The following is a 16,051-nucleotide window of genomic DNA, read 5'->3' on the forward strand; positions in this document are numbered from 1 at the left end:
CCAGGAATTCCACTTCTGGATATCATGTGTGAGGGGGAACCCTGCTTTGGGGACCAAGGACCTAGGGTATGGGCTTAGTCCTGCAGACAAGAGGAGTGGAAAGGTATTTGTCCCCACTCCTTGGTGTAGAACTTTCAGAGTTGCTGTCAGGAGCACTCTGTTTCTTGAGAACCTCTTTTTTTCTGAGCACACTGGACCATTTTGTTTATTCATTAGAAAGCCTCCTGATTGTTGGAGCCGTAAACAGCTCTCAGTCCTTCCCCTTCCATGCTGGCGTGCAACTCTGGGCTGCTGAACACTAGAGCAACAGGCCATTCACCCTGGAGCAACCTTTCCTCTTCCCAGGAGAGCCTGAGGCAAAGTCCAGGCATGGCTACTGCACGGTCTGTTGGCCTTTGGGGCTGTTAGGTAAGAACTGTGTTATGGGAATTAGATGTCTTTTAGGATTCATCATAGCACTCTGGGCTAGAAGTAGCTGAGGGACCCGGAGTGGATAAGCAGTCCCTTCTATAATGTAGCAGCAGGAATTGAAGATTTGGCTTCAGCCGGAATCTTAACCTTATCTACCTACTCAGAGGGACGTTTGATGAGTTGAACTTTCCAAGCTTCAGGGTTTTTTTTTTTGTGTGTGTGTAAAAATGAGGATCATCATAATCTGAATCTCATGTTAGTGATCAGATCAAATTGTAAATTTACCAGAAAATGCTCTGTTGCCTTGGAAGCAATGTGCCAGTGTTCTCTAAAACCAGCGCTATCTACCCTCAGATCCCAGATCTTCTGTTCTGTGAGGCCAGGAATAACGTGTGAAACCCTTTGGAGCTTCAGTTTCCTCATTCATTAGGTAGAAGCTGTACAGCTTGTCTCCAAGCATGATAGAAAGTCAAAGAAGTATATCCTGGGGCCCTTCTTATAGACTGGGACCCCAGTGACTTCTAGCTACAGTTTTACCTTGAAATCATGGCAATGGTGTTGTCCAAAAGAACACACCACCAAAAGCAAACCAGGAGTGCATACATCTTACATTCCTCTCTGCCATAGCTCTCCATGCTGTAATTACTCAGTAAATATTTGCTAATTGACTGAGGAGGGTTGACCCTGGCCTCTGGTGTCAACTTTCTTGAAATACCAAAACTAATTCTGAGGCCTGAAGCTCTTGCTGGCTCTGGGCCTTCTCTAGAGCTGGAATGGCCTAGAGCCCGGTTCCCTTCCTTTCACCCCGGCTTAGGTCAGATATCTGCTTCCCTTAAAGCTCATAGAGTAACTGGTTCTTTACACTGTGATTTCACTTCTGCAAGGAGAGTATCATGCCAAAGCTAGCTTATTGTGAAGCAAACAGAAGATTAGAAAATGTATTTTTAGAACACAACAATAGAAACCATATTCCTGTTCTTCCTAGAGTTTCAAAAATAAAACTGTGGATCATACGCCTAGTTTTTAAAGCTAAAAAAAATAGTAAAACTTCCAGCTTCCAAGAGGGAGACCTTCCTAAAGCCAAGTTTCAGGGGCTTCTCTATTCTAGATTTACATCAGCTTGGATACTTTATGCCTCCAGGCCATTCACTCAACACTCTTTTTTGCAAGAGGGAACTGCAGCTGTCAAAGTGAGCTCCTGGGACCTCGGGCACTCAGTCTCCCTTTACCACCCACATCATTCACTTAACAAGTGTTGCTTGAGTACCCTTTGGAAGGCCCTACACACTAGAGGGGGAATCCAGACTCATCCTAACTCCCAGAGAGCTCACAGAAGATGAGGCCACCCTGTAACACATTGTTCTCACATTCTGAGAGGCGCTTGAGTAGAAAGAGACAGAAATGCTTCCTGACAAGCATTGTAGAGAGAGGCAGCAGCATGCAGAGTCAGGAGAAGGTGGTAGCCTCGTGGAGGGCTCTAAGTGATGCAAAGACTCTGGAATAACTGGAGCTGGTGGGTCAGAGACAGTGTCAACACCATTAACTGCACCTACAGGTCAACCGTGTGACATTTGACTTTCCTTTGCAGACTGCTGGGAAGTCATGGGTCACATGGCAGGATCCAATCCAGCCATTCATTCAGCAAATATTTTTGAGACTAGGATACTGCCCTTCGATATTGATTCATAAAATATGGTGAGGAGTAACTGAGGAACGGCACTTTCCACTTTACGGACGGAGCCCTCTCTCCATCCCCCAAGGCAGCTTTTTATCTCCCATAGAACTCATTCTACTTATTTGTGCTTAATAAAGTTTTGCCAAGTAGATGGATGGATGAAGTCCAAGAGCTCAAGTCATTTCCAAATATTGTAGATTACTTTTCACTTCTCTGGCTTCAAAGGAGAGCTCTGGCCATCCCATCTCTCTGTGGCTTGCCCCAGCCTTGCTGAAGAGTCACATGCTTGTCACAGGCCCTCTACTACTTGGGTGAAATTATAAATTCTGGCAGAATAGTAAATCTGCAGGTCTGTAATTCACACTGTCTGTGACCCAGTGTTCATGCCCAGGCTCCTCCAGAGGCTCTAGAGACCTGTTTGTGCACCAAGATTCACTCTTGATCTGCCTTTGCTCCATGCTACCCCTCCGTATGGCTGTCACTCACTCACTCACTCACCAGTGTTGACACTTGTAGACTGGTCCCAACCTTCAGCTGCAGCCTTTCCTTGTATTACATATCCTTAGACCTCACATATGTTGGATACTTGCCCATTGGCCACAGCCTCACTAAATGTTTACTATGTCTTGGCTGACGTTTACTCAAGGTTAATTGCTGGAATCTCCCAAATATAGAGATAGCCAGTCTACTGTCAAGAAGGTTACAGTCCTGTGGGGCTGCAGGCAATTAGACAAGCAAACAGGCAATTACTGCGATCCATCATCTAAGGGGCACAGATAAGGGACAGCTTGCAATGTAAGTTTCTAGAGTTGGGTAAACCAAGGAACAAGAGAAAGGCAGAGAAGCAGAGTATGCCAGGGAAAGTGAGTAACAGAGACAAGGGGCAGCAGGAAGAGAGGTTGTATGTGGCCGAGTCTAAGACAGATGGCTGGAGGCATCGGCAGGGTGGTAGAGGCTGGCCATGCAGGTGCTCCATGATGCCTTCTCCATACTGGAGGCAACCCAGTGCAAGGCTCTTTGCTGCTGTGCCCTCCCATAAGATCCCATTTCTGCAACCCCTATGGCAGTGTCTTTGTTGGAGCCCCGGGGCATACTATATCTTTTCTGGGGCTCTTTATGGTTCGGGTTATTTTAGCCTTATGTCTGCACCTGTCGTACCACCTCCACCAGGGTAAGGACACTTCTAGAACAGGAATTGACATTTCATTTCCCTGCATACATGTCTATTGGGGACCTTCTCTGGGCCAGGTGTTTGGCACTGAGCTATACCAGAGAATGAGATAGACAAATTAATTGAAATAGCTAAGACCTCACCTGATGTCCCTGTATCAGGCCTCCCAGAGAGCCCTCAGAGATTATTCCAAAGGATCAAGGAACCTGTCCCAAAGGAAGGAAGTCAGTCCCCTCCCACCTGGTGCCCCTAACTGTGTGACTCTCACCCAACTGTGTAACATCAGTGTTGGGATAGAAATAAATCTCCTCTCAGAAACTTGTCATGGGAAAATGTTTCACGAAATCTGAAAGTGCCTGGTAAATCTTAAAGCAGCCTTCCAAGCCAAAAGCCAGGGAAGGTGCTTCCCCACTTCCTGCTCTGGTACGTCTTCCAGAACTCTCCACCTAGAAGGCCATCCCAGGCTCAACCCTACCCCGACCCCTCCCCGCCTCTCCCTCCCCCTCCCCTGCAGCTTGCTGAATCCTCCCCACCAGCTGCTTTCTTTGCATTTCTAGAGTCCATGAGAAAGTTGCAGTGGTTCTGGGAGGCTTTCTGTGTGGGGCTGTGTTTCTGAGACTGCAGTTTATCCACCCGAGTCTCTAATTCTGGGTTTCTGTAACCACAGAATTGAATTGCATCCACATTTCAACATCGGAGGAATGAGAAGTTCTCAAACATGCTCAAACAGTGGCCTCTAGAAGCTTGTGTGTGTGTGTGTGTGTGTGTGTGTGTGTGTGTGTGTCTACAAAAACAAGTTTAAAAATAGTACATCAACTGCACATCAGAGACCACTAGAACCTTGGTTTTTATGTAGGCAGGGCAAACCAGGCATCGAAGATTTAAAGAAAATGTTGGCATCCCAAGTCCTAAATAAAGGATATTTGGCACTTGATTTTCACAGTGAAGGAAGAGGGTACCTCTGTTCCTATCTAGGGGTGGGGCTTCTGCTCCAGCAGAGAGACTCTGAGAGGTTCTGGTCTCGAAAGAGGGTCAAGCTAAAACCAATGACCCAACTTGGCAATACAACTCATTTGACTGCCGTGTGTCAGTCCTTGGGTCTGTTCCCCAGGAATGGTTAAAAACAAGCAAACAGACAAACAAACAAACAACCTAATAAAACAAATCAGTGGCCCAAACTCAGATATGGTGGAACACATCAGGCATCCTAGCACTTGGGAGACTGAGGCAGGGGGAATGAGCATTTAAGATTAGCCCAGGCTATATAACGAAACTCTGTCTTTATAGTGAACAAACCAGTGATGATGATGATGATGATAATGATGATAATACCTAAACAACAAAATTCCAGAACAATGAACGTTTTCTAATGGTTTAGCATTCTAAGGGCCCTGTTGCCACGGGGTTCTTTATTCTCCATGTCTTCTTATATACTACTTCCCAAAATCTAAGATAAGCTCAGTTCCCCTCCCCCTTCATTATTCCTAGAAAAATCAGGGAACATTGTAGCTATCAAGGAGCATAGATCAAAACTATCTGGGTCCAAATTCAGCCTGCACACTTAGTAACTCTGTGCCCTGTGCCATGCTCTCTGTGCCTTGGTGGCCTTACTTGTAAAATGGCAGCGATCACAGCAGTGATCTTGGTGCTGCTGATGGGGGTTAAGTGAGCCAGTGCAGGGCCAGCACTTCTCTGTGAAGTGCCAGGCTGTAAACAGTTTTAGCTTGTTGGCCATGCTCTGTCCTTGTATCAACCACTCAGCTGTATCTTTGTATCGCCAAGGAGCTGTAGACAGCACATAGAGGAATGGGTGTGTTCTAGTAAGATTTACTTGTGAAAACTTTCAGAGAGCCATGTTTGCTTTGAAGCTCACAGTTTGCCAACTCTAGAGGCCACACATGAAAAAAGTGCTTGACATGCAGCGAGCACTCAACAAACACTAGCTGCTATTACTCACAAATAAACTACACATTGTGAGCACCTGCTTGAAATCAGGTGTTGCTCTCTGTTCTGGGAATATAACCACATAGAACACAGACAAGGTCCCTGCGCCCCAGGAGTGTCCATTCTGCATGAAGAGACACAAGAAAAACAAAATGAGGAAACAGAGAATAATACCAGGTAGCAGTGAGTGCTGCATGGAACAGCAGTGTCACCAGCACTAGCTAAATCAAAGGAGAAGTCAGGGAAGGCATCTTGGAGGGTGTGACATGAAAGCCAAGACCAGGGTGACCAGAAGGAGCCAGCTCTGTGGCTGTCACCAAAAAAAGAGGACTCCAGGCAGAGGACAAGCTGTATGCTTCTCATTGGTGCTGCCAGCCTAGCTCTACACCAGCAGCAGAATGATGTGGGAAAGGCCAGGAGGAACTCAAAGGGGGAGAGGAGAGCAGGGAGGAAGAGCAATGGACCGGAGGGACGTGTGCATAGCAATGGCTGCAGGAGGCGGTGCTTCTTCCTTCCTCTTGACCCTCAGCCCTTCTCCCAGGATCTTTCTTTCTCTCAGTGTCTTAGTCATCTGCCTAGATATGGAATAATTTTTATGCTCCACATTTTCCCTTAAGTCCTAGGCTTGCTGAGGCCAGCTAACTCACTACCTTAATCCAGAGCCTTCCCTTCCTGCCTTCCACAGGTGAGGAAAGCCTAGATACCCCTGCCTCCTGTACCAGGCAGTTGGACATCACAGCCACAGGGAAGAGATTCACAGCTGATTGAGAACATGCATGTGTGCATGTGGATTCTGGGCCCTGAAGATGCTCCAGGCCCACTTTCTTCCTTGCCTCTCAGGTCTGTAGCCTTCTCTCATTGTTTTGCTTTTTCTGCTCATACAGACTTCGAGGATGGCCTAGCCCAGGAAGGCCACCCATGTGAGATCAGGCTTGTAACAAATTATAAACGTTGACAGTTGGAGCTGCAGCCAGCCTGTCAAGGGCCTGCTTGCAGCTCCTTCATCAGTGATGGCTTTTTCAAAGTGGTTCTGGTCCATGGCCTTCTGAGAGAATATGTCTCTTTTTCCTTTCTTCACTTCTTACTTCCAAGGAAGCTTCACCAGTTGTCCCCAATTAAGTTACACTTACTGACTCTCGTGCTCTTCCAGACATGGGTCTGGTAACCACTGTTGCTTGGAGGCCCTACCTTGCTCCCTTGCCTGAGGCTAGAGGGGAAGCGGCCCTGCTTTCTCCTTCCTGGCCCTTACATCATTTCTTGAGAGTCTCTACAGCTGCCTGAGTCACCAACAACTGTTAGGCCAGCTGACACATGACACTGTGGGTCCAAGTGTGTAGGCGGTGGCATGATGTGCATCTTCTCCGGTCCACACACTTTGTTGTCTTGTGTTGCTGTCTTGTACCCAAAAAGCTGGCTGGAGATGGAAAAGCCTGGCCCCTCTTCTTGTCAACAATGACATTACGCTGGGAGCTGACCCTTCCAGTGTGAGTCATCAGGAAGGGCAGTCTACCTCTGCCCAGTTGAGGAGCAAGTGCTGGCAAAAAGAGCTCGCCTTCCCGCCACCATCAAAATGGCTAGGATTTTGCAGCTGCAGAAAAGTCTTCTGGCTCTGCAACTCTGAAGAAGGAGCTCTGCTGACCATCAGAATAGAAATGCTCTTCAAATTCCTCCCCTCTCCCCGCACAAGTCAGACTGTAGGCTGGTGTAGACTGATGTCCTTAAATATGGCTCTGCCTGTGCCACATCCTGGGTGCAATGCTCTGTAATGCTTTTGTGATAAAGCTCAAATACCTTAGCTTGACTTTAACACCTGCCCTCATCACCCTTTACCTTATGACCTTTGCCCCAGTAGGTTGGCCTCTTGCATTCTGAATGTGACATTGGTGCACATTTGTACCCCACACTTGTACCTTTATCAGGCTGCCTTTCTACATTGCTTCCTTCTCTGGAATACATCATGCTTTCCAGATACACCCAGAGCCCACACTCTTCCACCCTCATGTCACTCACCCATCTATTAGAAAACTATCTATTGGTCAGATATGATGAAACATGCCTGTCATTTCAGTGCTGAGGAGGTTAAGGTAGGGGGATCATAAATTTGAGGCCTTATTTCCAGGGAGGGGAGACACCATTGAGCTTGCATGTGCCAGACCAATGCCTTTCTCAGAAGATCCTGCTTAATTCATGCTAGACACACATTCTCCGAGCTGCCCAGGCCTGAGGAGCAGATTCCCACACACTTGCAAGGTAGCAAGTGTCATAGGGGGACTCTGCTGATGTATGGGGAGAAATACCTTCCTCAGCCTGGATAGAGATCAGAGAAGATGACTGGAGGAAGGAACACCTCTGCTGAATGATTGTGGCATGCGTAGAAGGGTAGGCAAGGGAACCAGGGCAAGAAGGAGGCAGCAAGGGTGTTGACAGGAGGAAGAGAAAGTAGGAAGACGATGCACTCTAGGAACGGAAAGACTGTGACAGTCTGGAGTAGAGTGTATAAACTGGAGTGAGAGGTTGGGCTACCCAGGGGCCTTTTGTAGTTAGCAAGCTAACCAAAGAGTCGCAAGAAGTCAATGAAGAATTGGTAGCAGTGACTTGAAATGAACAGGTTTGCACCTTGGAAATTCTAGAGTGACTGCAGTCACTCTAGAGCACAGGCTAGAAGAGGGCTGGAAGGTGCCTTGGAGGGTACATGGAAGCATTGGTGGCTTACTCCAAGTGATGTGGGAGAGCAAAGGCAAGAAAGAGAGATCCAGCAAAGAGGACTGGTGGTTGCCGAGGTGTGGGGTGGTGAGGAGGGACAAGCATGGCTTCCTGGTTTTGATCAAGCAGTTCCTGAGGCAGGAGGATGGTCAGCTCAAACATGAACGTATCTGTTTGAGCTGCCTGAAGGCCAGTTCAGAACAAGTGTCTAGGTCTCTGAGATTACCTCCCCAGCTCACTGTGCCTAGCTCTTCCCAGCATACTGCATTCTGCTTTCGTTACTCAACTTTCTCTGTGAATGATCATGTTTACAACCAGGGAACTATCAAAGGCTCATCAGTGACGATGTCCTGGCCATTCATGGTCATCATGATAGTGATAAGGGCCTGATTCAGAAAGAGTGGAGATTTAAAAGCCCTTTAAAGGGGTGTTGATGGGTGAGATTGATTACCAGGAGTGTGTGGTAAAGGGAGAACAGCCAGGACCATGTAGAGCTTACCATCATGGATAGAGTAGACTAGGGGTTAGTTAGAGGAGCTGGTTTAGGGATTAAGAGACTGGTTAATGAGGCAAGAATACAGTTCAGCAGTAGAGCACTCACTTAGCCTGGATAAGGTCCTATGTTGATTCTCTACTCTAGTACTACAAAAAGCAGCAGTAGAAAAGATAAAGAAGAGCAAGTAAGAAGAGTTCAATTGTAGACCTACTAGTAACGTCTGACAGATTGGTAGCTGGAGGAGTGCAGTATGTTGCTGGACATTGGGGTCTGAGGCTGAGGAATGTCTGCAGTTATAAGGATTCAGGGTTCTGGCTAGCTCTCCCTTTGTCCCTTACCCCATATTCATTTATAACTCCAAAACAGACAATCATAAAGTTTTCTGGCATGTTTTTCTATTTCCCACATTAGAATTCAACTTCCCTCAGCCAAGTTCTTGGTCTACTCCCCTCCACTGAGCAGGTATCTGAGGAGTGCTCTGAGTGGATCCCCAGGCAAATGCTGACCAAAAGCAACTTGGCTGATAGGGGTGTGCACCTGCACTAGAGTCAGGGAGAAGCATGGCAGCGGGTGTCTGGGCAGAGGGGGGAGAGAGTTCCTGGGCTACAGTGTGGTAGTCATGATGCCGACACCTCAGATACTAGGAGGAAGGTGAGAGGCGGACCATTCAGAGGGTTGTCCTTGGGCACCTAGCTTAAAAAGAGTTTGCATTTTGTGCTTTCACAGGACCCCTGGCTACTCAGATTTATTGAGAAGTGACTGTGTAGCATCAGATGCTTCATAGCTCTAGTGTGAAATCCCTCCTTAGGGCAGAACCCAGGACACCTTTCCCCAGTCCAGTCCTATGAGGGAGAAGCCTGTGATTGGATTAGAAGAAGGGAGGTGTGGATGAGTTTGCAGTGATGGCCAATGGTGGTGCTGGATAACTACAACAGCTGGTTTTGGCAGGGAATTCTCCATACAGAGAAATCCTTCAAAAGTATGACTCGGATCATGTTACTTCCCTGCTCAAGACTGACACTTAGACCAAAAAGCGAGCTCTCTGAAGAGATGAGGCCCTCGGGGATCTCTGACTTCATTCTCTCAACCTCCCAGCTACCCTTGCCTGACAGCACCTTCTGCTGGAAAGCCTCTCCCAAAGTTCCCATCTTCTCTCTCCATCACCATTTCCAGGTCCCTGTTCATAGGTCTTCTCCTCCCAAAGTTCCCATCTTCTCTCTCCATCACCATTTCCAGGTCTCTGTTCATAGGTCTTCTCCTCTAAGTTTCCCAAAGTTCCCATCTTCTCTCTCCATCACCATTTCCAGGTCTCTGTTCATAGGTCTTCTCCTCTAAGTTTTCCCTGAACCCAGTAAAGATATCTATGGCAAACTGGCAGAGCCTTGATGATGCCAGCTGTGAAGGGCATCCCTAGGGTACAGAGGAGCATGTATGGACTCGAACAGTTTGGAGACTAGTCCCAAGACAGAGCTCATGGCAGCAACATCGGAGAGCACAAGCCAGGTGTTCCTGAATCTTGCTGCCACTCTGGGGATGTGCCCAGACCAGAGAAAGAAAAACAAACCCTGGGTCCTCTTTTCAGACTTTTTCCTGTGTAGGTGAGTGTGATGAAGGAAAAATAGCCAGAGGAGGAAATAGTCAGGGAGATAGGCTCTGAAAGAAATTAGAAGACCCTGAGGAGCCAGGGAGAGGGATCTGGCTTATAGGGAGCTGAGAGAGTCTGCCAAGACTCCCCTCTGAGAATGGAGAAGCATTGAACTACATTCTGGTCCTCTAAGGGACAGTCTGGTACGCAAGGTCAATTTCCAGGGGAAAAGCAGGGACTTGCCTCTGGAGGGGAGGGCCCTTGCTACTGAAAGCCTCCCCTTGGAATCTTTGCAGTTTGCTTGTTCCTCAAGCTTCTGGGAATTCCCCACTTCCTGATAGGAAGACTAGAGCCTTGGTGGGATTTTCCTTAGCCTAGGAATTCAGGACACATCCTAGCCTTTACTTTGATGCTTTTACCTTTCCCATACTGATCCCTCTCCCCAAACACACACACACACACACACACACACACACCTTAGATCAGATTTTCTCCCCACAATTGCCTCGCTGTTGCCTTTGGAGGCCACTCTTAGAGAATGGCCCCTCTTCAGGTTAGCTGCTGACTCCCAGGCTGTTGAAACTACAGCCCTCAGTGCCCTGAGGGTCCCTGTTTCTGGCTAGGGAGGAGGCTTTTGCTCAGACCCTGCTGGCACATATCAGGGGGCCTCACAGGAGTCACTCCAGCACACTCACGCAGTCCTTCACCCTGCCTCTGCCTGCTCTAAGTATTCTTTTCTTCCTCCTGGCCCTGCAGAGGCTCAGCTGTGAAGATTTGGTTAAGCAGAAGCCTCAGGGACCTGGTAGAGTAAGTGTCTACTGGCTGGTGTCTAGGGTCTAGACAGCAGCTACATGAATCTTGAGTATGTGTCTAGTCTGAGACATGTCCCAGGCCAGCTGTTGACTCATGGGTCTCAGAGCACCTGCTACTTCTCAGAGCAGTCTCTTAATTCATTTCATCAACTGATGTCTCTGCCAGGCCTCAGAACAAGGTACTGAATGGGGAAGAACAGAGAATGAGGATATCGTGGCTTCTGCCATTCAGTAGCTCCCAGGCTCATCCTAACAGTGACATAAGTGCTTCCATGAATGCCAGCTCTGGGCTGGGCTGCAGGTGTGGAGTTAGCATAGGATAGGCATTCAGGGGAGAAGTTAGAAGGAAAAAGAAGATAGCATTCCCACGTAGCAGCTAGACTATGCAGAGTGGCAACATCTCCACTTTGAAGCTGGGGTACCGCCTTACTATTTGTTATCTGCCTGAGCTAAGAACATGGAGGCAAAAGAGAGGGAATAATGAGAGAGGGCAGGAGAGAACAGAGAAAGATAAAAAGGGCTACCAAAACAGAGAGAGCCCATGGGTTCTATAAAAGACTACCCTAGACTACACTTGTCTACTGCTCTGGAGACCCAACCCTTCCTAACAAGATGCTTTCTGACCTTTGCTTTAGGTTCAATAAACACTTGTTTTAAACCCCTTCTTACTCTCTTTGATCCTTGGGTGTTCAATTCTTTGTTAGCCTTTGGGGAAAGCCCAGACACATCCCTATGGCCCCTGAGAACTCCTCCAATATGGGACTAAATAATCGGTAAAACATGTCCCTGAACTTGAAGAATGTAGGTTGTATTTGGGGAGGGAGCCATTGAAACCAGTAAGTCCTTTCTATCCTAGAAGTACCTGAAAAGCAGGCCGCTCCTCCTTCTGGCCTTGGCTTACAGTTCCAAGACATCCTCTCTAAGCCCTGTCTGTGTGTCCTTCACTTGCCACCATACATACTACCAGGCTTCCTTGTTACCTTTCAGCCTATCGGCACCCATCTCTGTATCCCAGTCAGAGCTTGAGTATCTAGAGGGAACAGCTGCTATCTATTGTCTCCTTGGTGTCTTACACAATTGAGCACGTTTTCAGAATAAGTTCAACATGACTCTTACTGTAATACATACCAGAGACACTGGCAGCACACTTGCTTTGTTGGAGAAGAAGAAATGATTAATTCCGAATAATGAGGATCAAAAGAGGCAGGAGAACTATACTAGCAGGCAGACCTTGAAGTTATCCAGGTTCTCAAGAACAACAGGCCAAGGGCATCCCCGGGGGATGGGAGGGGAGGATAGCAGGGGCAAAGGCTCAGAGCCAGTGTGTGTATGGTTTACTAGAGATTTGGTGCATAGTGCCTAGAAGAAGGAACAGAAGAAGATCGGGGCAAGGAACCCTCTCCTCAGAGCGAGGAGCCTGCCAGTGAGTCTGTTCTTTGTTCTATAAACTCGGAGTTCCTCTGAGAAATTTTAAGAAAGGGACAGAAATTGAGGAAGATTAAACTGATAGTGACGTGATGGGTCTATTTGGGGAATGACTCACTAATGGAGTTGCCTCCTGCCTCCTGCCTCCTGCCTCCTGCCTCTGTGCCTCTGCCCTCTTGGGAGTGACGAAGAGGCCAGTAGGGAATGAGCTGAGAAGTCTGTTAGGAAAGTGTTGTAATGTTCGGAAATAGAGGACAGCGAGAATAGAAAGACAGAAGCAAAATTAGTGGCAACTGGATATGGGAAGTGAGACAGTGTTGTCTAATCTGTTGGCTGAGGGGGCACAGAAGGGCAGCTGTCACGGCCAGGGAAGAGAGACATAGCTTGGCATTCTGAGCTGTTATCAGGGAAGTAATCCTTAGACTTTGACATCACAATGAGGATAGAAGAGTTTTAGAAGTCATCTTTAGTTGCAGGGCATCTTGATCATAAGCTATGGATGCCTTCTGCCTTGAGTGTTTAAAGGAATTCAAAGCTTACACAAATGCCATCTTTTTTAAAAAAAGATTTATTTTATTTATTTTTATGTGTATGAGTACACTGTAGCTCTACAGATGGCCATGAGCTATCATGTGTGTGGCTGTTGGGAACTGAACTCAGGACCTCTGCTGGCTCTGCTCACTCCAGCGTAATTCACTGTAGCTGTCTTCAGACGCACCAGAAGAGAGCATCAGATCTCATTACGGTTGGTTGTGAGCCACCATGTGGTTGCTGGGATCTGAACTCAGGGCCTTCAGAAGAGCAGTCAGTGCTCTTACCCGCTGAGCCATCTCGACAGCCCAAATGCCATCTTTTTATCCTGTGAAAATGTTTCACAGACCTCACCCAGTTTTAGCCACCACTCCCTCTTTTTGCCCACCCACCACCACAGCAACTCTTAACGCTTAACGACAGAGAGGTGAGGGACTTCAGGAGAGTTGGGGAGAGTGCAAAGGACACACGGAGGCTCTGCTGTCATCATGGATGACCTCAGTGGTCCAGCCCACACCCTAGCCTTTTAGATATTTGGTGTATCCTACTGCATCATGGCCTTTTCCCATTATACTTTCTACCCAGAACTCCCTCAGCTCTGAAATTAATCATCCTGACATCTTTCTAGATCCCCATCATCTCTTTTCAACACATTTTCTTTTTTGAGCTCTCGGCCCTCTTCTTCCTCAGTCTGAAGCCCACCTTCTTTATTCATTGCCCTCTCTCATAGCTCAGAGTCTCCTCTAAAACACAAGTTCTTTGTCGCACCCCCTTGCACAACCCCAAACATGGATACAACAGCTTTCCTCTCCCTTGGGATTCTGGCCTGAGAATGCCCAGCTTTGTCATCATCCTGGCCAAGGTCACGTGAATCTTCTACCTGCCACGGTGTTCTTTCTGATCCTTGTTGAGGGATTATCACACAATGGCTAAATGCTTTTATTTAAATTCATATTTTATCATGACCCTTATTAGTTTGAATTGCAAGATCTCAAACTCTTATGGGCCTCTGACGCCCTGCCTGGTACAGCGTTTTCTCACCCTCTCTCCTGTTTGTGAGTCACTGCTCCTCTTTCTCATAGTTTCTTGAGAGTTCCCAGTTTGTTCTCGCCTTGAGTTTTCTCACATACACTCCCTTGCCTGGAACAATCTTTTCCTCTTTTCTTGTTCTTAGCTCAGGATAGCCCTTTAGGCCTTAGCCACTGTCCTTTGTTACCCTTCAACCCTGTACTTCCTTCTTGGAGACCGTGTCGCCTTCTACTGACCTGGTCAGTTCCTGATACTGTTTGAGCAGGACCTTGTCTACCTTCTCCTTTGCATCCTGAACCTCGTACAGACAACACATGCAATTCATATTTCAAGAATGAATGAGAGCCTGGTCCTTCTCCCCACCCATCCTCAGAGGGCTCCTCTTATCTTCTTGTGAGCTCCAGCACAAAGTAGCCCTAAGAAATGAATGATTTTAAAAAAAGGCCCCTGCATGCCTACTGGTCTGTTGTGTGTCCATGAGTGTCCACTTAGACCTTCTCAATCAGAGATAGCAACAGGGATCTCATGATGGAGGGATTTGCTTTTGTTTTGTTTGATATTTTCATTCAGTGTATATATAATGCTACCAACATTATCATACTGGAGAAGTTTAGATGTGAAGCCACCTACAAAATACCTACAGAAAAGGCATGGGAGCCCAGTGTTCTGAATACAAGTCTTGGAGCATTCCCAGGCCTTCTGTGGCCATCACATGGCCTTGGGAAGATCATCACTACAGTTCTTTATATATCAAAAGATCTGGGCATCCCTTGCATGGCAGTAGTAGGACTCAAGCATTCATAAGTGAAGACTGAACTGTCCAAAGAGGAACAGGTGGTTTTGGAGCTAAATGAGAGAGGATATGACCTTAACAACATGGAATTGCCAGTGAGCTCTGCCAGCACTTTACTGTGACAGAAAGGCATAGACAAGAGTGACAGCAGCCATATTAGCTGGATAAAGAGTGCATCAATGACTAGGCGAACATGGAACACTTGTGCAAGTGGCTCTATCTATCACTGGAACCTCCAATCTGGAGGCTCAGTGAGTCACCAGGCCAAGATCAAGTGTCCACAAGGACAGTGACCCCAAGATTCTTGCCATGCAACTGAGTGTTGACAAAGACCACGACAGAAAGCAACCCAAGAAATGGCCTGTTGTTCCTTTGAAGTTTTGAGCTCTGAGTAGGACCCCAGGGAGTGCCTCCTGAACAGAGTCCCCAGCCTCAACCCTTTTCTATTGATATATCATTTTCCCTTCTGAGGACTCTCAGGGGAAGAGGCGCTATAATGACATAAACATGTTCACCAAATTCCCCGTGGGCCCTCACATAGTAGATGGGCTCTATCAGTCACCAAGAATTCTGCCTGAGAATGCATACTGTTGCCAACATGAGAAAAATCTTCCTTTACAGAGAGTGATAGTTTTGTGTACACCCCTTCTCCTGAGTCTTTTGATGCTGTCAATGGCAGTGTCTAGTTCACTGATGATCTTGCCTCGAAAACGAAACAAAAAAACAAACATGATGGTTAGATTTTATACCCATGTGTCTTTAAGTGGAGTGTCTCAGTCTTCCAGGTCCAGCATCAAAGCTCAGCCCCTTTTTGGTGTTCTTTGAATTATGCATAACAACAGGAGAGAGGCAGAACAGTCAGACTGAGGCCTAGGTAGCCTCTGGCCGCATGACGCTAATGAGTGGAAGTCAGAAGTCAGCACCTACAGTATCTTGGTCTCCAGGGCTAGTTCCTGACGTGTGGTCTCCCAATATGGCCCTCTACCTTCCATGAAGACTGCTTAGCAAGCTGTGTGTTACACTTGGGTATCAGGGAAGGTGTCTAGAATACCTGCTTGACAGACTGCTGTGTGTGTGTGTGTGGGGGGGTGTCCTAGAATTAAGGATTGATCAGGGCCAAATTGGGAACCACCATAGCAAGTGATCACAACGCTGTGTGGAGTGAGAGCCCTCTTGGAGAACATGGGGATGCCGAAGGGAAGTGACTGATGAGGATGGGCTAGACCCGGACACATGGTTTGCTGTAGGAACAGAAGTGAGTAAACAAAAGCTGAAGAGGAACTAGTGTCATGGAGGTGGAAGGAGGACACAGAGGTATGAAGGCTGGAAACCAGGGGCAGCACTTAAGAAGCAAAGGTTGAGCAACAGTCAGCTGCCCCAGAAAGAGGGGGGGGCTCTGGGAAGTGACTACTAGGGGTGGAAAAAGGATGTCAGCAGGAGCCCAAGGAGGAACATCAGCTCACTTCTTGGGTTCAT

The 16,051-nt window shown here is 47.4% G+C and overlaps 2 protein-coding genes across 4 annotated transcripts in view; both read left to right on the forward strand.

Moving 5' to 3' along the window:
• Eps8l3 (EPS8 like 3) overlaps window positions 1-16,051 on the forward strand; it is a 201,485-nt gene that overhangs the window by 69,300 nt on the left and 116,134 nt on the right. The gene's annotated exons all lie outside the window — the stretch shown is intronic.
• The window catches only part of LOC116093603, an 81,058-nt gene continuing 70,919 nt past the window's right edge, over window positions 5,913-16,051 (forward strand). Inside the window, exon 1 of one of the 2 annotated variants that reach the window (XM_031375146.1) lies at window positions 5,913-6,041. The gene's annotated coding sequence lies outside the window, so the exon portion shown is untranslated. Of the gene's footprint in view, window positions 6,042-13,026; window positions 13,181-16,051 lie in introns of those variants that run through there. The other variant, XM_031375147.1, reaches the window with a different exon arrangement.

This window comes from Mastomys coucha, unplaced genomic scaffold, assembly GCF_008632895.1.
Source record: "Mastomys coucha isolate ucsf_1 unplaced genomic scaffold, UCSF_Mcou_1 pScaffold16, whole genome shotgun sequence".
NCBI classification, from domain to species: domain Eukaryota; kingdom Metazoa; phylum Chordata; class Mammalia; order Rodentia; family Muridae; genus Mastomys; species Mastomys coucha.